The sequence below is a fragment of the Helicoverpa armigera genome, chromosome 17 (genome assembly GCF_030705265.1).
Source record: "Helicoverpa armigera isolate CAAS_96S chromosome 17, ASM3070526v1, whole genome shotgun sequence".
Taxonomy (NCBI): Eukaryota; Metazoa; Arthropoda; class Insecta; order Lepidoptera; family Noctuidae; genus Helicoverpa; species Helicoverpa armigera.
Window position 1 is genome coordinate 2146467 of NC_087136.1, and position 25888 is coordinate 2172354.

Sequence of the window (25888 nt, forward strand, 5' to 3'; positions counted from 1 at the left end):
TTCTCGTTAACCACCAATTATGTATATGATGTAATACTAAACTAATATTGCAAATGCTCTTTATCTTCTTAAGTATGCCAATAAAAAATCGATTAGTCGTTCAGTGCATGGAATATTTAAATCGATTAAGCTGTTCACAATGGACTGGTAAATGCCTTGAAGATATCAAAATGGTTCTGTGAATCAGGACAATACTAGTGCAAATAGAGTTTAAGCATTGCTTTATCATTCAACATTAGACAAAGGGGACTTAAGGCAGTCACTCGTTAGCAAACAAACACTATTCGATTAGGAACAAAAGGAATCAGAAATTGACAGATAACATTTACTTTCCAATTAAAAAAACTTACAAGGATCTTATAATGATCGATATGGGCCACTTTGAATTTGACAACATCTCATTACCTACATTTGGTTTGTGGTTTATTTTTTTTTTTCGCTATATCAAAATAATTTTTACAGACCAAATAAATTTTTTTACAGTATGAAAAAATATTCTGCCCACATGAGATCAAAGATAATTCACTATTACAAATAATAAAACTGAACAGAGCTAAGTTCAGCATAATTATATGTATTAACCAAAGGACCAATTATTATCTTTGTTAAAAAAATATATAAATAACTAACTTCTGGTTTTGAGCTCATAAATATTTATGTTTTGATATTCCATAGATTTTATCAAGTAGACAAATCAGCTGGTTGGGTTGGCAAAAAATTTTGCCCGCGGAACTGTGAGCAAATATATCGTGACTACCATAATTGCTAATGTAGGTACCTCTAGTAATACTAGCGTCTAAAAAAAACATAACACACGAACGATCATTGTACTATTAAAATTTGACGTAGGTATATAAAAATCGCGGATTCAAAAATCTTCATCCTCTTAACACATTTTTCAAGGGCATAATAAACAAAATCCCAGACGTTTATCAAATCGAGATAAAAATATTTTGTATGCACATACAAATAACATTATTTCTTTGACATTTTAGGTTAAGTTAGTAAAATATTTGCTGACTTAACCATGTTCACGGTTACGATAAGTATGCATTATTCAGATGTTGTTTACAAACCAATGTTAAATTTAAATTTATCTGTATGAGAAGACAGGCTTGAATTCGCCAAGCAATTTAATGTTTTTGTCTTTCAACGCATTTATCTTTGATTCAAACGTACAAACAACAATATTCGTAAAATAGAGGATAATGATGATTGCGTGGCGGTTAAAATTTTTGTCTGAGTGATTGGCAAAGGCAATGCTGAATCGAGCCAAATCCAAATTAGATATTTTTGGTCTCACAGAAACTAGGTCACATTCAGAACCATAATAATCTGAATTTACAGTTTAAGTGATATTAAAAAAGTTATATAACTGTCAAGCGTAAACTGTTAACTGTTCCGAATAAAGTGGTGACGATCAATAATTGCATTGCAGATTGAATTATCCAAGTTGTTTACACAGATATTTCTAGAGGAATGCAGGCGCCACTTGTAGCCTAGTCTACAATAAATGATTAGTCACGCTTTTGTTTTAATTGCACTGGACATACGCCTATTACGAACAAAAGCAATTATTTATGTCATTGTAGAAACAAGAACGAGGAAAACTTCACAAGATGCATTATATTTTAATTGTTTTGTCACTTGTTTGATCATTTTGCCACACACATGACGTATTGGAACCAAATTGGAATGGCAATTAAATTGAAATACCTGTTGCACTCTGTACAAAATGAAATAAGGTCGTGTTTCAACTGATGATACTGTGTATCATTTTGAAGTGTAGGTGCGCATCGTAGCAAAAACGACACCAGCAGAATTTTTATTCGCGGTTCCCACGGCGAATACCTACGCTTCGAGTATGTATGCGGTTCCAATAGTTATCAACTGCAATCAATATGTATTAAGAACAACATTTTGTAATCTCGCCATATGATGAAAGCTTTTGGACGTAGACAGCTATTTCTAATAAAATGAGTTGATAGCACCAACACAAGTCATCACATTACACAAAGGTAATGTTTTAATCTAATACTCATCTTCTTTAAGTGCGTGTTTCAGAAAGTTTACTGTCACCTATAAAAGTGAAACACACAACAACAGCCTTAGAAAGCCAGAGGAACATAATTTACCTACTTTAAAACATTTCTACCTTGCGAATGGAAACCACGGCAATTTTCAACACATAAATAAAAGGATAACTGTGCGCTCGCTGGAACCTTTTCCTTAATGCTCTGTCGGAGCACGTCGCACAGGAAAAGTTCTCACGTCTTTATCCGGCCTAGTTAGACTGAGGTAAAACTGGCACGTTTCCACTCTTGTGCACGAGTTTCTTACAATGAATATTTGTTTTTAAGGAAGCCTGCCTCAAGTACGAAGCATCTTTAATGGCCGGATCATAAGTTATTTATCAGCCATATGTTATTTAAGGGTCACGAAATACAGCATGCAAAAAAAAAAATACCTACTTTAAAATTCCGGGTTGAATTTTTTACATTGAAAACAACCCAGTATCCTACTTCCCAGTTCAGTAGGTTATAAGTAACAGGCAACCAAACTATGCCAGTGGCACTCAAAATCAGGTCATATTGCGACCCGAAAGCCTGGAACCCGGTGCAACAGAATAGTAATTGATAACCTGGATGCAGGACTTCCAGTTCCATTTACATTTTTATTGACCAACGATTATGACCTTGACCTTGGATCCTCGAGGAAAACTTATGGATGTATAAATGTTACTGAAAAGTATTCTGGCACGTGCAAGATTAAAAAATAAAATCTCTAGTTTTATCTGCCGTGGTAAAAATTTACCACAATGTCATAGACTACATAATGTTTATAACAACATTATGAGTTACAATTTCAACAGTTCAGGTTTTCAAGCTGTAAACATTTTGAGCAACTCCGTTGGCTAATATTTTCGACACTAAAGCAAGTCTGTTGCTTCACACTTTAACTAACTCTCAAGACAAATAATGCACTTTTATTATTTTATTTTATTGCTTTATTAGAAATATTATATTTTACGAAAGAATTGGTATGCTGGAACCATTCTGTTCTGAGGACTAAAGCATTTTGTAAGTTACGCGATGATGAAAGTGTTCAATCGATGTTTATTTTCACACGCAGTAATGACGACATCCTCATTAGGGTGGAGCGAAAATGTATGGAGCAAAAAAAAAATCGTTTTTTCTCAACGGAATAGGGATGAAAAGTTGTCTTATAATATTCAAAACAAGTGTACAAAATTTGACTTACCAGTCGCAATATTTTGAGGTGCCCCAGAGGAGATGAAAATAAAAAATATAAAAAAATCCAATTTTTCTATTTATTGCAAAAATTAAACATTAAAAAAGCAAACTTAAATATCAAACTGATTTTTCGTATTAAAAGTAGGCATTCGTTTACGCGAAAGCAGTCTCGCTCTAATGAAACCGTCTCTTTTATTATCTCCACAAACTGCATTTGATGCTTCTGTCACCAACTTGATGCAGCGCTCTACTGCTTGAGTGTGACATGGAAAATCAATAATCTGACACATACTGAGACCGTTCTTGACCACATTTTTCAAGGTTTCAATAATGCCAACATCTTTCAAGACAGAAGAAGCTATAATAGCAGCGGCTCTATGCGAAACTCCAGTACGATCGCATGCAAGAGCTAATGAGGTTAAATTCAATCGTTTTTTTTTTATTAGGTGGCGAAGCTTTATGTTTTACCTGTTCTGGGTTTTTATACTGAGGACTAGTAGATGGCACAAGCAAACTATCGCATGAGCTGCTGCTTTCTGTTACCAAATCATCAGTCAATGAACGAGAACAACAAGGTTTATCAAAATAGTTTACCTCTCTACTGCGATATAAAGCTTTTTCTTTTCTTTCTTGCTTTTTTTTTTGCCGCTGTAGCCACATCGACACCGCCTATTATCATTTTTCTGGTCGTTCTTTGATCCAATAAAAAAACAACTTCCTCCTTGGGAATGCGACATTCTTTAGGACAGTTACAATCCGATATAACTTTGCATTTGCAGCTACAAATATCAAAGAAATGAAAGAAATGAAAAGTCTGATATGAATTTATTATTTTTTTCTTGGTATTTAATGTCCGTTTGACGGCCTCGATATGGTTTCATTAAGCATCTGTATTTGTCATGATAAACGCGAATCAATTGTAGGATTCTTTTGAAACTTACAGTTGGCAGCGACGATTTTGCCATATTTATAAAACTTCTTGAGCCAGCCTTTCAGATATTTCATGAACTGTTGGCTCTTTTGTTGCTATATCAGGCTTCAATTCATTTTGATAAATAAATAATATTTCATAATGTCGTTGTAAGTTGGTAACTGGGAAACAGGCAACTTTTCTGGCAAACCAGAGGCAGGACAGCTTGACATTTGTCGTGTTTTAACTTGCAACATATTTCTGTAATTAAGACAAAGAATACTTTTAATAGTACTACGGTTATAACCGAAACTGCAAGTTTTGAATGTGAAAAATATTACTTACAATATATGTATTTGTTCCCAGCCGTCAGATTCGATGTGTCAAGTACCTAAGTGCACGACAAACAAGTGAGCGCGTGTACGCGCGCGAGTTGGCTAATGCCATTTCTTTGATGAGAGGGAACCTACCGATCAGAACAAACACGTTTCCAGTTCAATCTTGTTTAGTTTACACTAATAAAGCATCGCTAAGAATATAATTCCGAGTTTATACAATGTTTGCGATTTTATGGAATTTGCGCAAATTTTCAAAACTTTACGATGATGGGGGCACCTCTAAACTTGACGTAAACAAACTGAGCTTTCTCGTATTTAGTAATGACCTAAAATAGCAACTTTATACAGGTATGCCGAAGCAAAAATTCAAAAAAAATAAAATCGCTCCACCCTAATCCTCATATTATTTAATACCTCATAACTGCCTGCTTCCTAACATTTTCTTTGAGGGAAAAATGGTAGTAGGTATATTAAACACGAGTAAAAACATTCTTGTGCTTAATAAAACCTTCTTTACGAATAACTTTCGCATGATAATTCAAAACTAATTCTGTTAAACTAATTACTAACAAGATTGAACGGAATCATTTACTGCGAATGTTCATCGCATAAGGTGAAGATAATGATAGCAAGTAAACGATTTAATTTATGTACAATTTAATTGATATAAATACCACAGCAATGAAAACTCGTATCAACTCGAATTAATAAAATTAATCCAATATAACTGTCTATTGACGTAAGAAGGTAAGTAAAATAAACAAGCGTAATTAAGTTCAGGCCGGGATTAAGATGAAGATAAATAAATAAACTTTGAACGTGACTGCGTCCATAAATCTAATCTCAAAACGTATTACGCTGAGAGTCTAATTTCAAAGTCTAAGGAGCACTTTGAGCCTTTGATATATCTTTGAAATCTAACATATTATACTACCATCGTTTCTAAAATGTGTCCTATTACTATCCTATAATGATATAAGTAGGGTGTTAGCAGACAAGGAACTATAACGTTAAACTAACCAAGATTTTTAATCGCAGATCAAAGACCGTAGCTAAAACGTTGATTACCAAAAAAGGTGCATCAAAAAAGTCCAAACTTTACTACCTGAGGAAAGTCCGTCAAACACGAGACAGTCGTGACCAATTCGGTTAAATCACGGTTTTGCGTGGCAAAGTGTTGCCCGCGGCTATTAACCAACGCTATCGCACGTGCATCACTCACGTGTTTCGAGTATAGTTTCAACGAAGCCCACAAGAGGCAGTGATTGTAACCAATTACTGTTCGAACAAATTCTACACATGTGATTTTAATATTGTTGTAAACATCCTGGTTAACAATGTTTGCGGTCGTACCTACTATTTATTTAGCAAGTTCAGACGACGGTCAATATTGCATCTTTGATAATATAGATTTTCCACTTTGTTTTTTTGTGCAACTACGGCTATCAAAAATCTAAGGTAATGCGCTCAAGCGCGGAAAATTTTTGTGAGAAATTTTGGAAGAATTAAAACATCGAGCTGCCATTTAAACTGTCTCAAAGTTAACCAGGCGAAGATACAGCTGGCAAGCGATGGCGCGTGTAATAAGATACTTTTTGTAAAAGGACACTGACCGAGACGACCGGAATGACACAACGAAATAGAGCAATTGCCCACTTGTAATGAGTATCAAGAGTAATATAACTTGTTTGATAAATACGCTTCAAATTGCATCCCAAGTAAGTAATTTAAATGTCTAACATTTTAAGAAAAGTAAAATCAAAATCAAAAATCATTTATTCAAACTTGGCTGCAAGACAGCACTTTTTGAACGTCAGGAATTTACATTAGACAGCCCCCAAAACGCCCACCCTTCACCACTTCCTATGTGTTTATGCCGGGAAGAAGTATTTTGCTTTTGCTACAATCAAAAACAAATGTTAACACTTAAAACCCGATTTATTTACATGTCTATGACCTAAGAGGTGACCGGTTAGGCAATAAGTAAATAAGGTGTATTTATTTTCAGTTGAATTTGTAATCTAAACGGGGCCAGAGCGGGCAAGACCTACATACATTACACAAGCTACGCAATAGGCACACGGTAATAGGAAACACTCTTTTTTATCCAAACAAACAAAGCTGCGTAGTTTGTTTTGAAACAACAAAGTAGATTATAGTTTAGATTTTTATTGCCTGTATTTTATTTTAATTATAATGTGGGTTCCAAATGCCTTAACTATGAATAATGTTTTCCCAGAAATAGGAGATAATCTGAACTAAGTTCTAAAAACATTGTAGTCTAATATTGCCAACTTTCACAGTTCCTAGTAATATATAATTTGCTCCTGCCCACGCCCGATTCAAACCACTTTCTAGGCGCCACAAGCATAGCAGAGTACCTTTATTAATATTTTTCCTTTCTACAGCAGTGACCTAGCAACCGAAGCCTCATTTGTAATCTGACAGTTGAGAAATCGTACCAAATAGGCCAAGATAATCTGGACATTCCTACTGGGTTGAGGATGACGTCAAAACAATTCAGAAGGCACCGCTCTTGTCGCAAATTGAGCAATTACCATTCAGTCTTCGCTGAATTACTAAATAAATGGCCTGTCAACAGTTTATGAGATTTTCATGAAAAAGGACGCAATAAGAAAGAATTAACTTCAATTAATGAAAAAAGAAATTTATATCAATGGTAACATGATTATGTATCACTTTTATTTCACGGGTTACAGACAAAAGTCGTTATATCTCATACTCATGACATTGCCTAGATCATGTGCCATCAAACCACTGCCATGGTATATAATCAAGCAATTTCAAGTCAACTCAGTCACAGTTCCGCAAAATGCAGATAAAAAGCCCTTTACGAAAAAAGAGTAGTAATTAGAGAGACACGTGCAACCCGGATAATGCCGGCTGATGGTCACCGCGACCCCCGAAGTCACAAAACGTGTCTCACCATACCTGGTTTGCGGAAGATCGTTAACGTACGTCCTTAGCATTGTGATTCATAATTAACATTAATCCCCACAGGCTTTTGTTGAGGATCCCTTCATTATTCTACAAAAAGAACTTTCTTTTTTACAGAGAAATTGAAAATGAAAAAATATTCATTGTTTAAGGAGTTGTTCAGTGATTAATACATTTCTAAAGAAGGATATAAATTCCATGGATTACAAAACGAACCTTATTTAATGAAGAGGTTTTAAATTCCATCTAGGCACATTTATGATTCTTGTATGTTGTAGATGTGAGTCATAAATCGGTCGATTTAATTCAAGGATATATCGAAATGTTAATGTTTCAAATTATATAACAGTCAATTGAATAATCAATAAATTATATTTTTATGAAGGATATAAAGTTCATTAGATGTACAGATTACACGAAAATTGTTATGTACTGAAAATCCTGTGTTTTTCCTGAATATTTTATTTTTTACTTAGCTGATTGTACAATCTCAATGTTTCCGTTCCAAATGATAAATAGGACAAACAGATTAATTTAAACACTTTCTTTATCAGATTTATCAATCAATCGATTTTTGGAAACTTCATAAAAAGAATTGCCGCTTTTCGACTGCGAACAATGTAGTAGGAAGTGAGTCAATAAATTATATTGGCAGATACAATATTTTTTATGACAACTGGTTATGTTGACGTCAACAAAGAACCAGAAAAAACCGGCCAAGTGCGAGTCGGACTCGTGCACGAAGGGTTCCGTAAATTACAGTTAAATCAACCTATCTCAAAAACTATAAGAGATACTTTGATCAAACCAAAAATCGTTGAAAGAGTTAATTAGCATGCATCACCTCTATTTTTTTTAGAATTTTATACCCCGTAGTTATAAAAATAGAGGGGGGGGGACATACTTTTTACGACTTTGAGAGCTGATATCTCAAAAACCGTTCACTTTAAGAAAAATGTTTTTTAGAAAACTTTATATCATTTTAAAAGACCTTTCCATTGATACCCCACACGGGTATGTACATCGAAAAAAAAAATTTCATCCCTCAGTTACATGTATGGGGGGCCCCACCCCCAATTCTTTTTTTTACTATTTAGTGTCATATTTTTGTAGCGGTTCATACAACACATATTCCCATCAAATTTCATCACTGTAGTACTTATAGTTTCCGAGTAAATCGGCTGTGACAGACGGACAGACGGACAGACGGACATGACGAAACTATAAGGGTTCCGTCCATTGCCATTGCCATTTTGGCTACGGAACCCTAAAAAACATTGTCAAGTATATTCTACACCTAATGCATAGATCTGATATTTATCTATGCGTGATAGCAAACATGTTAATCTGATTTATAGTTTACCAATAAATAATGCCAACTTTAATTACTTTGAAACAACTACAGGTCTTAACCAGGAATTTAGAATAAGTATTTTGAAACCTGATTTTAATGGCAATGGTTGGCTAGACAGAACAGTATCATAAAAACTTAGTAGACGTAAATAATTTTGAAAGTAAAATTTTATTTGTTTTTACTTCATTAAACTTCACTGAAAATCCTGCAAAGCGACAGCTATGTATAGTATCAAATATTTTCAAACTTAATCATATCAAACTAGAAACTGTGGAAAGTCTTGTTGCTAATGTGGACTTTTAGGCAAAACAATAATGATTCATCTTCATCCACGGTACTGGCTAGTGACTCTAAAGGCTGTGTCCCAAAACAAATGTGACGATATCCGGAGCATATAAAGCGGTTCATTTCCATTCCGCTCCTATCTTTTGATAATGCGCACAAACAGGCCAGTTTTACAACCTGATATTTATTTATCTTAACATATTTTCCTTAATCGAGACGTCAACATCTAGAGTATATCTATAATCTATATTTTTCCTTATTTCCATTTAAAAATGCCTAGTCATTGATCCAGTAGTTATGCATATCAATGAGAGTCAGGGCGTGATTTCCATGTCAAGCAGTTTTATGTTGATTTCTGAGTCTGCTTGAGGTCGCTCCTCATTTCTTTAAATGTAAGTGCAAAACTAGAGTACCTAATCTAAAATAACATTTCGACTTTTCACATATATACTTACGTTACATTCCATTTGAGAAAATACCGGTTAAAGTAGGACATTTTAAGCCCAACGACAATAACAATGCCCGATGGATTTAACCCTTCGATTGAAAGGTTAATCGTTCAGAAGATTAGAGCTTTATTGATTTCAATTTCGCAGTTTAGTAGAACAAGGCCGTCTGAACACGCTCAAACATAACACTTGACATCAAACTAAATGAACTTCACGTGAAGATTCGTGTGAAGAAGGTCAAGATATGCTAAAACTGATCAGAAAACTGTTAAACGAGCGAATGATTTAGAACGAATGTAATCATTATTTGATTATAATTTTAAATGATTACGTAATGAGTATATTTTAAAATTTAAATCATTGTTCAAGTCTATTGAATTATATGGATGATTTCATGTTACTATGTCAAAAAAATAATTAAAGCTCTTCTAACACTTTAAAAGTGCTTAGTGGCAAAAATATGCTAATTTCAAAAGTTCAAGGGTAATTAAATGAATAAATTAAGCAACACAATAAAATCTTTGTTGTATGGATTTTGTGAAACTTATGTACATTACCTGTTTCTAAACATAAAAATAAGACCTTTCTGGCATACATTCAAAAGTAAATTGGCCATTTATTTTTTGGTATGTCACAGGGGTTATCGGTTACCGTCCACAGATTTCTCTTTTTTACCGAATAACTTAAATGTCTGTACTGAATTGTTAATAAATTAGAAACTGAAGATTTTCCTTTTTCCAGTGTTTCCTAGCGACACTATATTAGTACTATTAAAAGCCAGCTCGCTCACCTAATCATATCGTACTAGACCACTTTCACCATTCGAGAACTGCGGAAGCGATGGAGCCGCATCAAATCGATTCTCCCTGTATTCGTTCAAGTTTCATTTCACGTCTCGATGGTTTCGTTAAAACGTTAGTCATTTTACCGATAAACTTTTCAATAAAACCGTTAGCCCGATACTAAATGTTGGATCAAAGAACTAACTTTTTGTGGCTGTTTTATGAAAAGATTTTCGTCGGAACTTTTCGTTGAACTGGTGTTCGGGCTTTGTGGACAGTGGGGCATTATAGGGTATATAGTAGAATAAATCTTGTTATAAAATATCAAAATGAAAACACAGTTTATAAATTAAAAAAAAAATTAAGCACAAAAATATCTCTATGCATTTGCTGACACAGATTCCGCAAACTTTATCACGGTTGTAGCTATATTAAGCATTCGATTGCAAACAGCGTCCTACTTGCAGTTTCGGCTCCTGAACCGCAAAGAATCGTGACGGTGCCCCCATACTTGCCATAAAACTAAACGACCGGCTCTCGAGCATTGTCAGATCAAAGCAATTTATCTCATGCACCAGAACGAATCAGATTGAAGTTTCTCAATAACAAGTACCCAGAGTACGCTTTCATACAAGCACCAATAGCATTCTTCATTTAGTGCAACCGAGTGGTTGGATATAAGGTAACTAAGGCGTACTAATTATCAATAACTTTATGAGTAAAAAATATTGATAAAATAGTAGTATCAGTTGTTTATGCAAATTAGAACCGCAATCGAATACTTTTCATATCAAAAAACAATTTAATGACGCAGGAGAACCAATTAATTAACATTGTAAAAACAAACGCTAGTGTATCTAATCATGACTCACAATAGGAAAAAATAAATGTTCTTAAAACGAATATCTGCTAGATTACCAAATAACAAATTAAAGAACCTTTATAGAAAGTTAATCAGCAATATATAAATACTATGAGAACAACAGCCAAGAAATCGGATCCGTACCATAGGCACAGGCATTAACTTGTATTAGGCCGCATGAGCATTAATCAAGGTTGTCAAGGTCCAATCGATAAACAAACTCTTCCGTGATGATGCCTCTCGGTCTCTCTCGCGCTTCACCCTTTAACACACGTGCGAGTGAAAGGACAACATTGTGTGAGAACTTTAGAAAACTAGATATTATTAATACTCCTTTAAAGGAAAATGTAATTACATGGCCTACCATTTATGTCAGTGAGTTATTGTGTTTGTAACGCGCGGCATTCGACTAGGAAACTAGTTTGCACGTCAAACGGTTTGTTGTGACTGGTGTAGCAACAGTTTCACTTGAACCATTTTGACTTCTTTCGCTACATTTTGCTTTTGAAATCAGTAGCAAAAAAATCCTTGAGATTGTGAAAGGAAAATTCTTATTTGTATTTTCCTCTTATAATGATGCAAATGCAATTCAAATTAAAACAACTGGAGAGACTAGAAACGTCACGCTCGCTTGTGTTACGTTATGTGTAACTCGATCTCCGAGCTGTGTAGGCCATCGATTTAATACAAGATTTACAAAGAAGGTTACCGAACAATATCGTTGGGCAGTGTCTGTCCATACCGTCATGAGTCGTGTCTCCCATTTCGGTCATGGCACGCGCTCGCAGGTGCTTCCGCGGCCCACACATAGCTCGCTGACCTCCGTGACCGAGCCGGTTATTTCCCACTGTGCATTGCACTATGCTCCTCACATTTATTGGTCGTTTACACTTTTTGTTTGGCTTCATCTTAGAATAGAAGTGTTACATCTACTAATGTGGTGCTGATTTTTCTTTGCAGCTGGCAAAATTGAAGTTAGTTTCGGTTTTTAACAAGTAACACGATGCAACTTACTTTTTTGGCGTGTATGCGAAACAAGTTAGAATTATACGGTGCGTAGGTGATGGATTAGCAACCCGTATTTACCTAACTCGCATACTAGTTGGTGTAAGTACAACGCAAGTACGAGCATTGACCCATTGTTACATACACTGTTATTATGTATATCCGCTTCAAACTCAATTATGTGGTAAACATGCTTTTATCGTGTCCTAAATTTCTGACAAAATATTATGACACGCATATGTTATAAAGTTGATGTTTTGGTTAATCTGAGGGCACGGCAGTGCCCCAGCCAAGACTCGAGCAAAGCGGGCACGGCCGTACCATCTTTTCTCGAAGCGTTTCGCGGCTATTTCAGCCTCCTGTATCTTCCATGTGAACAAAGCTAGGAGTTTAGGTTTTCGATGACCAAGAGTAAGTATTAGAACAAGCTCAGTCCCAAAATTACAAGAAATTTTAATAAATAGTTTATGAGTTATGAGCGATCAAAGTTACACCATTTTGTCACTGACTCACTCACTGACCGATCATCAAAAGTCTAAGGTACTTCTAGCAAACTTAGAACCTTCAAATTTGGCACCAAGATAGGTTATTGGCTACATATAAAGGGAAAATTATAAAAACCTTAAAACTTAAAAAAAAATTGGAAACAAATTTATATTTGCGGTTTTTCAAGAACATTGTGTATGAATTTTGACTGCATTGATAACTTTGTTATTCATTTATGTACAAAATGTTACTATTTGTTTTATTGTTACGTAGTGTGGTATATTGTTATTATGTATTAAATATACATACATATGAATAAAAAAGCTAGGTTAAAATAAAATGAATAATGATAAAATCTTTCATATTAATGCAGTGCGATAAATACAGCATGCTCGCTCGATAGATGGCGTTGTCCTGGTCTAAATCGCGCTACGGTTTTTAGTTTAAAAAAACCAATTGATTTCATGTGATAGCGCCATCTACCTCTGAAATAAATCTCTTTTATTCTAAAAGATATTCGATTAAAAAATTCGACAATTTCGAAATTGTTTAATTTATTTAAAAAAAAATGTTGTTTACGTGCTAGTTTAGGTCTACATATTTAGTTTGTTATATATTTAGTTAGTCATGTAAGTTAATTTAATTTGTTATATACTTAGAGAAGAAGGAGACCTACAAAAAATAAATTAGATCCCACCAAAAACATTAAATGTAAAAAAAGCCAATCCTCTACGCAATTCCTCCACCGTAAAAAGTTTTGAGATCGCATAGAAGCCAAGTCCTGTTCAACTTTATTTGTAATAATAAATCAATATTTTGTGACTATATCAATAGTTTCGTTCACATTACAATAATATTGTCTTGGCCATGAGCACAAGTTAATAGTCGCTCCCTGAAATAATGTGTAAATACCATTGAATTGATACATTCTATACGGACATGATTTTACGATTGGACTGATTGGAATTTGAGATCACCATGGACCAAACATGCGCCATAGTAAATGTGCAGTTCATGATTTTGGATGATACTGACTGTCGGTCATTTAGTAACAATTGAAAAAACTAAAAGTATTTAATTCTGTGATATTAAACTTCATGATTGACTTTCACCTCTCCAAGATATGCTGTATTATATTTGTAGTTTATTGTGCTCATGGCCAAGTCAATATTATTGTAAAGTGAACGAAACTATTGATATAGTCACAAAATATTGATTTATTATTACAAATAAAGTTGAACAGGACTTGGCTTCTATGCGATCTCAAAACTTTTTACGGTGGAGGAATTGCGTAGAGGATTGGCTTTTTTTACATTTAATGTTTTTGGTGGGATTATAATTTATCAGATACTCAAAATAACTTGTCATTATTTTATGTACAGAATTGGTATTTCGAAAACATTATGTACACATGCTTAGTTTCTTAATCAATACCTTAAAATATTACAGTCTACAGAATATTCTTCACTTAACGTCGGGGTAAAAATAAGCTACTATACCTGATGATAATTAAACGGACACACAGGATTTCAACTTACCTGCAACAAAAGGAATACACAAATTAAACTTCATCACAAAAACAAAAAAACACGTTTGAAGATACGGATTTTATTATAGGATCTCTTACAGAAAACAACATTGAAATAAACACAAGAGTTTTGTTTATTTTCAGTTAGTATTGCTTAAAGAATTTGATTCCATAACATTTTTAAATACCGAAATGATTACAGAGAACATTTTTCGCGTCAGTACAAGACGCTTGCATCGACACTACTTTCAAACTACAACAAATTAAGTACACGCAATGCATTTATTAACACAATCTTTAAATGCATTATCAGCCTGCATCAATATATTATCATTTCTTGGACTCATTAACTAGAGTAATTTAAGATTCAAATGTAAAAAGAATGAAGTGACCCATCCTACTAAATTACTTCATGAGGTAGGGTATACCTATGTGAAGTGTCATTGGCTCTTCAAGTGTCGAAAAAACATTTCGTTCTCGATGACCTGACGCCATTTAAACAACAAATGTGTCCGGAAAAATGGAATTGAACCTCCTTTTCTGTGAATATCGAGGCATGAACTATGTAGTAGTAAGTAGTTCAATCAACAGCATAGCTTGTCTGATGAAGTTATTAAAATTAATCGTTGTACAATCATTACATGAAAAGGCAGTCATGCAGCGCCACGGAGATGCAAATCTTATTTGTCGCCAAGCAAATTACCAACATTTCAAGGTCAACAGAGGAGTTCTATTGACCAGATGACACTCCGAAGATACAAACGTAGGTAAACAAAAAAAAGCTTACAAATGTTAAAGTACAGGTTTGTCTCTAAATGATATTGGCACGAAAAAAAACCCCTGATATTGAGAAACCGGTCTTAGCATCCTGTTCTTGTGTTGCTAAATGCTTATAAACAACGTAATTAATAAATGGAAGCAATCATTTCTATTAATTTTACAGCTACAGTAACCTGGCGTATGGATAATCTCGAGCGAAGGTAATCCAATTCAGTACTTTCGCTCAATTTCAGACGAAGGTCGACCTTTCTACCGACTTTATTCATGAAATTCGTGGTAAATGTATATTTGAATTAGAGTTTAGAGGTCGCAAGAGACGAGACGAGGTACAGTTTTAGATGAGCACTCTTCTGAACATATTGGCGTATGATATAAAGTACAAATATTAAATTTTGGGTAATATTCCAAAGGTGTGACAGTTATAAAATGTTTGTCTGTCTTTGGAGCTATGTACTTAATTCATTTTAGGTCAAAAGCTTACAGTTTGACTCATGGCTCTGAGTACATCATAATGTGCCTCTTGGCCCATTTTCAGCGATGCACATTACGGTCTAGTGGTGATGAATAGTGCCTCCGTTTTAACACAAAGCACTCATCACTCAGGTTTTTACTTCCCAGATACAGCAACAATGGTGAATATAGGCAAGATATTTTTTGTTGTCGTTCTTCCTAGTTTATATTCTTAGTACTCGATCTCATAAACTTTATGGATTCACTAACAAGGTCAGGTAAACATAACACAAATATGTTTCATGTTTATTTCAGCAACACGGCAGAAAAAATATGTCTGCTGGAATTTACCCGGAGTTCTTTTTGAAAAAATGCTTACGCTGCCGTCACACGTCGTCACGCGATATTCCATGAGCTAGAGAGTACGTAAATGCTTATACATTTTATGTCGATCGATCCAAGTCCTTGGCATTGAAAACACGTTTGACCTTTTTCATTGTCTCGGAGACTCCCAAGTTAATTCTGCTAGGAAGAGGCTTTGCAAGATACTTACGTTTATATTCTATACTCGAATGATATTTGTGGTAAATGATCCCCTAGCAAAATGACCTACTCTCTCAACCAACTCCGCGAGAGATAAAAGGCACTTATAAAGATATGATTAAAACGGTTTATCTAAGGACATTATCACCTTTATTAATGTTCTAATAAAGATTTTTTGTAGGCACGTTACAGAGTCAAAACATAGGGGCATGCATTCAATGGAGCAAGTAGCATTTAAAGGTCGAAAACGTAATTACATTACCATAAAATACTCCATCGAGCCATAACATGCTCTTCGTGAATGCCGTAAGGGTTATATTCGTATTAAGTTCATTTTAAAGATGGCATTTAAGACCTAAATTATGGTCTATCTGAATCCTGTATCTTCAAGCAATATTCGCCTCTGGTGTGTCTTTCATTCCCCATTACAAGAAGCCAGCGCGAATATAATCACACCAATTAATATCTACCTACGTTTAATTAGTAATTTAGAACCATAAAAATCCTCTCTAGTTTGGTCCTTTAATATTGTTTCTAATAGATCAAGTTCAAGTCAGTATCAAGTTTTTATGACACATCTAGTTTTTTCTAATGCAATATATCTGTAACCTGTCAGTCCGTGTCCATCCTAGCGCAAATGCTCGCAAGAAGATAACATCTGGACTAGAAGGCGAAGCTGGTTTTTCACGGCCACTATCCCTAGCAATGAAGATTAATATGAATATTGAAGACCGAAAGGACCCGAAGGCGATCGCCCATTTCCTGTGTATCCTAAATCATAATGCAGTCACATACTCTCTTAGAAATTCCTATTGACGTGGTCATACTTATCGCGAAAAAGGTTAATATTAGCTAGCCAGAGGGTTATCAGTAATTTGCTGTCTTATCAATGTATGCATTGAAGTGATAAAGCCAATGGAAAGTTGTACAAATCATTGATGACAATTGAAATGAAATGAAATTTCATTTCATTTCATTTCATTTCATTTCATTTCAATAGAAATAAACTTTCTGCGTCGTTGATTTTGTTTTAGTAGGAATAAATACATTTTGTAGAAATAAAAAAACACGTATAAGAACCAGTATCGAACCTGTTAATGGCACGATGATTCATTCACAACCTAAATTACTGTTTCGCAGAATTTGACGTAAACAAAACTTCGCAAAGTAATTATGAATCGCAAAATACATATATAACGTAACAAAAAAAGTACAAAACGAAATAATTGGAGAAGACTTTACTCTGTTCAGTCATCATAAGAGTTATATAACATGTTTTAATAATGTTACAAAATTCAGCATTGCTTTAGATTCTGACACGGTTAGCGTAATAAGTAAGACGAAATCGATCAAGTTATGCCATCGCGAAACACACATCTTGGCTTCTTTCTTGGTACTCATAGCATAATTTATTTATCTTTTATCAAATCTTATAATGCTACAATCTTATCTTCATTTATGCGAAAATCCAAAACAATATTTCGGAACTGTGTAATATATTTACTTTCAGTTAAACTGCATTAGCATCACATTACTAAGATCCTGTTAAAGGCAACAGAAACTATTAATTATTCTACATTAAAACCGGCAACAGATCATTACCGTTGACTTTAAACGATCCCAATATTTAAAGTTAGTAAACAGGAAAACACTTAGTAAAACTAACCGATTCGTTACAACTCAGTGCACATTACTAATTTCATAGACTAATTGAGTATACGGAGAAACAAATACCTACCAACATTTCTTCAAATATAAACGATTAGCTCCTGGCAGCTGTTTCACCCGCGTCCCATGGGAACTTCGGATAAAAACCTATAACCTTCCTCAATAAATGGACTTTCTAACACTGAATAATTTTTCAAATCATACCGATAGTTCCTGAGACTAGCGGGTTCAAGCACTCTTCAGCTTTATAATATTAACTCATATAGAGAAATGAGAGGTGAGGAGATGAGATGTGATATGAGAGGAGCTGTGTCTGTATGACAGCAACACTACCGATGATCATACTATTATCCAGTATCTGCATCTAGGAGAAACAACTGCACTTTACAAACGTGAACTGAACAATAGTGATAGTTTCGTGCATGTGACTCAATGCGGGTGACGTCGACATCACTGTTTTAGAAGCACCCTTAACAAAGCAAAAGACTATAAACAAAGGGAAGGAAATTATGCCTATTGAAGAACAAAATGATTTGATTTTTCAAATGAGTAAGTATTTTTTTAAACGCTTCTGCCACAGGTCTAAAAAATATCACCAATCACATTGCATCAAAATAGGTCTGCATAGACTAATATGACACAGTTATGAGGCCTATCGAAATGAGTAATAGATAAGAGTACACACGTATTTTTTGCAGAATTTCCTAATAATTCAGTGACGTACGCTAGACTGTTGGATATGTTATCAGACTACTCTTGCTGACTAATATTTTTGCAGAAGGGGGCATTAGTCTAGTCTTTTTGAAGTCGATGAGCTCCGTGTACCCATTTTATCAATAAACCAATACACTTTAAAAAATTGCCATTTTGCACTATCAATAGATATCCTTAACCTAATTCGTTCGCGTTATTTCTATAAAAGAGGTGAACTGAGTGGTGTATGCTTATCTTTCATGTTATGATTTATCGCTAGCTGCTGAACTAGGCGAGCACTTGAGAGCACGTGTTTGCAGTTGAAACGTGCTGAATTTAATACCACTATGTATAGAATGTCTGAAAAGCTTATTTAAACTCTTTGACCCTGCCTGCCCTATTTTTCCGCCACCTGAGCAAGCAAGCACATTGTTACGTGTGTCCCTATTAAGTCCGACCTCAAAAAAGGTCTAGAAATTTAAACCAGCATTACGTGTTTAATAGAATTTGTACTACCTACTTACACAATACAGTGTTGATTTAAATTAATTAATCGTCACTTACATCCGTATATGTGTCAATAGTTGAATCGTTTTGTTTTTATTGCAGAACAGTTAGCCAGGCGCATTATAATTTGACGTGTAAATAAATAGAACAATGCGTAGATAGTTTTATTTTAGTCCAAATGGGAATGACAAGGGGCTGTTGAATATTCTGTAGTTACAATTGAAACAAATCACGACCATAATTGTTCAGGAGTTCTATAACAAAGCAAGGGTATTGTAATCAATCTCCTCCTCTCAGTTATCAGTACAGTTCAAGACCTCCGACATTGTCGACATAGGGGCAATGTTATCTCACAAACAAACATTATTTTACGCTTGCTCATTCCATCAGCTAACAGCAGTGAGCCAATACTCCACAATAGACCGTAATCTACTACGGCCATTTATATTTTCGTAATGTCTAAACATTAGTTACCTAACACTAATTGCAATGAATACCCAAATGGCATCAGTGACGGGAGAATTACTTATTTGTTTTGCCATTTTAGTTGAGACGAAGATTTATGCAGACGAGAATACAAATGGATTTAAATCACTAAGCGTCAGGATTATACAAAGTATTCGCATGGTTTTATAACAAAACACATGGACATGAACAAGTGTTTTCTTCCTATAAGTTGGCAACTGTTATTTACAAACTACAATTTCTAAGAATACGAATGCCAAACGCTAATGATAAACAACACAAGATATAAATCATTGGAAGAATTTACGACAAATTCTTACTCGTGTAGCATAATGTCAGTAAGATCATAATTATAAACAGCCCCAAGCTAAATTGCAACATGAAGCTGCAACACCGCTCAACACAGAATAAAACTAACGGGGTATGGTTTTGTAACGGAATTTTAATAGAGCCACATACAAAACGATCTCTCTATTCGTGATTCTTTGTTGTTGCCATATAACAATTGAATGTACTGTATTTCGTTAGATCATTTAGATTAGACAATCTGACCTAAAAATAAACCGCTCCTAGCCAAAGCGCATCAAAACATAATTTAAAATTCAAAACACAAGTGAATCTAAATTTCTAATAACCCACGCCAGCATAAAGTGGAATGTTGCAAACAAAACAATTCAAAGAAAATAATTGCGACGTTTTTAAAGTTTGAGGAAGAGATTGAAAACTTCTTGAAGGTGGTTGAGACGGTTTTTTGGAAGAGTTGTGAGTCACGTCCTTGTTAGCCAAGAAAGCTAACCGACAATGAAATGAAACCGCATTTCACGTTAACGTGTTTCAAAAAAATACTGGATTGTTAGTCTTTATGCAGGCAAATCTTTTCACTATTTCTACACCGGAGGAATTGTCAGCGCCGAAGTAGCAAGCATCATTGCAAAAAGTATTCTTAATGGAATACAGATCCCTCATCAGAGAAAATACTTCTAACATTCTATAGAAAGTGATGAATACAATGCATCGAACAGCAATGATAATGAAGCGTGCGTTTCCGTCGTATTTTCTCGAATACGAGCACATTCATGTCGCGCATCGACGTCAACACATTGAAAACGTTTACACAACGAATTTTATTAACATAAATAAGAACAGCATTTAACCCAATAAATTGATAGGAGACGGAATTGTTTGGAATTGTCCATGCCTTTATGTATGCTTTTGGCAAACAGCCAAATAAAACGCGCAAAAAATCATTCTCAATGTTGAAGATCAACAAAGGCCTATTAGGAAACATATTGTGGGGCAACAAAAACGTTGTCCTTCCTCATTTTGATCTTCCGTGGTAAAGAGGAGGTTGAGTGCGAGTGACCGAGTGAGTCACTTTGGGACAAAGAACCGGCAATGACCGGCGACAAAACGAAATAGAGGAAAAGCTGTGAACACGCGTGTGGTCTAATTTTACGCCTACCACATAAATTTTATATTTCACGTGAATAATATCACAGCTTGAAACAAAGTGTGCTGAATCATTGTTGTTCATTTCCTGCACTAAATCTATTTTGTTAGAGTTTTATGGAATTTCATATTTGTTAAACTATGTATGTACGTACATAAAGTTTTTTTTCCTTATTTGCTGCAACGACTACAAATTACCCCATTTATTGAAGAAGCTTTGCAACAAGTTGAACCGTAACGAACGTACCCCATTTACTAACTTCACTCAAATCAACCAAGATTAATTGGTTTCCATAACTTGGTTCATTAAACGCTGGGCCGTTTAGATTGGGCCATTATCCCGTAACTGTAGTTTAATTTTAACGCGTCGCTTTGTGAGTAGACTAAGACGATTGCAAGTTGCATTCGCGCACTCCTGGATGAGTAAGCAACGCTCTAAATCCGTTCGCGTACTTATTTTGATTCTCGTAAAGAGAACACGTGGTGAGCATATCGCTGGAATCGAACCACCAGATGTGTGCGAGTGTGTTTAATTAAAATTGGAACTGCAAAACGATACTACCCAAAAATTATGTTCTCACTTATGAATTAAAGCGTCTACTGATTACGTTTTCTATTATTTGAGACCTGTTGGAGAAGATTATCTTTCTTTTTCTAATTAAAATATAAGTAAAGATAAATACTTGTGCGATCCTTAACTAAATGTTTCAGTCACGCGAAGTTTTCCCACTTACTAAAGTGTTCCTTCAAATTTTCTTGTCTAAGTTACCAGGGTATCGAGGAAAATTACCCGTCAAATTACTTCTGATGGAACTTCAGTCCGAAAATTCTGTAGATGATTTCTAAACGTGGCCAAATTAACTTCAGTACTTCCATTACCAAAATTGCTCTGCGGTTAAAAGGTCGCCTGATACTCATTCCGATACGCGTACTACTTAGTTCGGTTTTGGAATTCCATTCTTCTATCGGCATTTGAAGTATACAACTCCTAGATGTGGTAAATATGTCAACACATTTATATTCGAGGTGGGGTAAGCAAGTATATTAATAGAGCATCAGTCATCATCGTATTCTACCACGCTGATTGAAGCTTGGCACTCGCCGAATCCAAAATCCGCGAGTAGTTCATGTCCAAGACATATAGATAATGTTGCCCCGTTACTGTATCACGTTTTATTGATACAAATCGGAGCACAAGAACACGAGCAGCAAGTTTACATACACGTTTTATAGAGCTGTGAGCTCCTTCGTGCAATACACTAAAAAAAGTAACATCGCTTCAAGCTACTCAATCATCCGAAAATAGAAACTTGGGAGCAAACAAATCTGTGATTTCTCTTGCGCCATTCACTTTTGGAATAATCTAACACTGAATTTTCTTAGTGCAATCATGAATTCTGAGTACGTACGCCCACTGTGGTGCCTGTGTATAAACACAGCTCGAATGGGGTCAACGCTCTGCCACCTACTTTCCCTACAGAGAATTATTATTGTCCATCTGACACTGGAATAATCAGTGCACATATTTATGAAGATAAGCATATCACGCATCGGCTGCGGTTGGTTCAAGGCAATTTATGAAGTCTCTAGTGGTCATTTTCGAACAAAATCGTTTCACAATAGTTCTAGAGCGGTGAGGCAAGTCTACAACGCAATATTTTTTAATACATGCGCGTTTAGTAAATATTCTTGGACAATAAATATGATAGTCAACATACTAATTGCACACTTATTTTCGCCTCCTTAGTTTAAATAATTTCGGTTAAAGCTGCCTTTAGGAGTTGATTCTATCAGCATGGTAAACATAACAGTAAAAATATAATAAACTGCATGAAAATGGAGATTCCGTTAAACATCCTCGTTGAATTTACGCAGTTGTTTAATCTATTAAATAAACATATGACTACTAGTGTACCTACCTCATGTTATAAAAGGAAATTAGCATGTTTTAATACAAGTGAGCTATACTAATATTTGCAGTCAGTTGCAGCACCGTTGTTCAGTGGAAGTGGAAAGTCTCCTTACTTTCGTTGCACAAAGGAAGTAGTTTCACTTCCTCGTAGTTTAGATAATGTAGGAAGTTGTGACTGACACAACCTCATTATGGGATAACAAATGGTTCTACGCTAAAATAAGAATGAATTGATACCCAACATTCTCTCTCAAGGATCATCAATTTTAAAGTAAGTTTGTGTTATGCACAGGTTTTAGCGCTAGCTGTTCCAAGTGGTTTCAGTGCGTTTAGAGGGAATAACTTTAACCTGATAAAAAATAGTCTACATCTATACAGGCTAGTCCCAAAATAATAACAAGGGAGGAACTTGACGATTATAGTAGTAAAGGGAGACGATTTTTTACAGTGGATGACATTATATGAATTATGAGATGACATAGTAAGATAAGAGAAAGACAATAGATGACATTGCCTTGCAAGATCACTTGCTTCCTAGGCAAAATGGCTCATCATAAATTATTCATGCTAAATTGTGATTATAAAATAGAAAGAATAGATATCCTTATTTTAATTAATTTTACGATTTCAAACCACTTTCTTCAGTTGTTGAACAAAACATAATTACATGTTAGTATTTGAGTACTATTTCTTACCTTTACGTGGCAAGACTAGGTCTACCTGTATTGTAAAGCTCCAAAAAAGATTTTAGGCATCCGACAAACAAGATGTGAACAATGTAAAATTTTCTTACATCCAAGTTCTCACATAATTAAGCAAGTACCTTAATTACTTAGATAAAGATAAACTATAATAAACACGTATCACATTTTCTATAATTATGTTACTGAATGTCTATTTGTTTTGAAATATCTCACATGGGAAGAGATATAAGTTAACCCACACATATCTTTTGTCTGAACTTTAACCTTTAAAAGATATGAAAGCTGTAACCATTGACAGTTTATTTTGTAGCTTTGTTGAAGTTAAGGCTAACAGATTCTATGTTTCTGAGGTATTAGGCCAAATTACTTTAATTTCAACAGTCTATGCAGTTAGGTTTGTAGACAAATAACTGGGGAGCAGGTATCAGCCAGAAATTCTCTATTTCACTGAGGCTGAAACTTGTTACGTGCTTCCAACCCACAGTTGGCTTTAACAATTGACTGCTACAAAGACGGCTTTGCAAGATAAAAAGGTTTTAATGATAGCCATTTTTCACTCAAACTGATGATATAGTGAAATGTTTCTTTGTTACACTGTATCTCAAGACAGATATTGGAGACATTATTTTTAAAGACAAATAAATGTCGGTCCTGCGCCTGATCTCTCTCCGGTCGTGTCGGATTGCCGTCCCATCGGGTTATGAGAGTGAAGGAATAGTGAGTGCACCTGTGTCTGCGCAAATCCTTGTGCACTATAATATGTCCTGCGCAATTGGCTGATCTCCTTAAATGAGAACAGCCGCCGTAACCGATAATCGGCTAGGAGGACATCATCAATGTAAGTAACGCAAACAACATGAAATTATCATATTTAACACACATTAAGGTTCTTTTTTCTACGTTATGTAAGTAGGTACTTTAAATAAAGTATAAAATGAATTTTCTCAATGGATGCAGGGAGAGAAGACAATTACAGGAATGAAGGATGGATATGACAAGTTGCACATCTTGAATGTGGATGGAAAGAGAAGAAAAATCAATATGGCTATAAAGAATGTTAGTTAAAGGCAGCAGACAGAGTATGGAAGAAAACATGCTGCGTTGACTGTGGATAAAATTAAGGATGAAGAGATAGCAACTTGAGATAATTGGGAAATTTTTCAAAATAAGATAGCAAATAGCAAAGGTTCGGTTAAAAGACAAAAAGACCTGCCATTTTCTATTTTTGGTTTGGTAAGACATTTGATTTCCAGCTATGATTGTGTTTTTAAAACAATGAAAGTTAATCATGTACCTATGTACATTCATTGTTTTAATAAAATGGATGACTGGTAATGGTGCCTAATGTCTAATATTGCACAATACTTTACAGAACAATTGAAAAACTGGAACTTTAAATACATAATCTGCAAGTCAGTGAAGAAAAATAAAATATTATAGCTTTTGCCTTTATAAAATGGTGTCATATTAAATTAAGTGTTTATATTATGATAATATAAGAAACCTGATATAAAATAAACAACATGGAAATGGGTCATAAAAATAATATGATAATTGACAATGATTTTCAGAAAAGCGACCCATTTTTGTTTTTGTTTACATGCAGCTTAAAAATTTAATTCAATGTGTCTACCTATATGTAAAAGAATAAAAACATAAGTTTTTATAGTGCAATATACACTTTACCTACATACTGTTACAGCCTTTAATCGTCCCACTGCTGGGCTGAGGCCTCCTCTAACACGGAAAAGGCTGCCTACATAGAAATATTATAATTACAGTATAAAAGTTTGTATTGGCTGATATTGTAATTAATGAAACAGAACTGAATATTCACACAATACCTATGGCATTTACAAATACATTACATAAATACCTGGATCTTAACACAATATTTCTACTTTGACATGAGCATTAAAAATTTAGATAAAATTGTTTACTCTTATTGATTCTAAAATGAAAAAGCCAACCTATGTAAATAATAACATCACTCTTATTTGTCTTTGTGATTTTTTTGATGACTGTTGATAAGTTTTGAGTACTGGAAGGCTTCTTACTCAACAAAACAAGATTTTATTATTCATTAATTAACTCCCTTACAATCAATGTTATTTTCCAAGATGTAAAGTAAATGGGACATTTTCATCACACCAATTTGCCAACAATATAGTAGAAAATAACCTATATGCATTGAGGTAATTAGGTTTTTGGAATCGAGTTTCATCAAAAGGCACTGACCAAAAATCGGTTTCAACATAATCAAAAGGTGCTTCCAAATACTTGTCACATTTCTTGAGCAATCCCAAAATAGTGACTTCGAAACAGTTTTACATTACGACAGCACCTACATATTACGTAGATATTATTTTCATTGTATCTAATGCGTAATGACGATAAGATAACTTTAGGAAATCCAAGTCAAAAGCTAGCCCTCAGAAAAGTCATAATAGCGTTGTTATCCTATCTGTACCCACAACGATTTGCCAATTATAAACGTGGAACTAAG

General features: G+C 34.6%; 1 protein-coding gene across 2 annotated transcripts in view; it reads right to left on the reverse strand.

Annotated features, from left to right (window-relative positions):
- Positions 1-25888, reverse strand: part of LOC110370423 (protein fem-1 homolog CG6966) — a 64900-nt gene that overhangs the window by 38610 nt on the left and 402 nt on the right. The gene's annotated exons all lie outside the window — the stretch shown is intronic.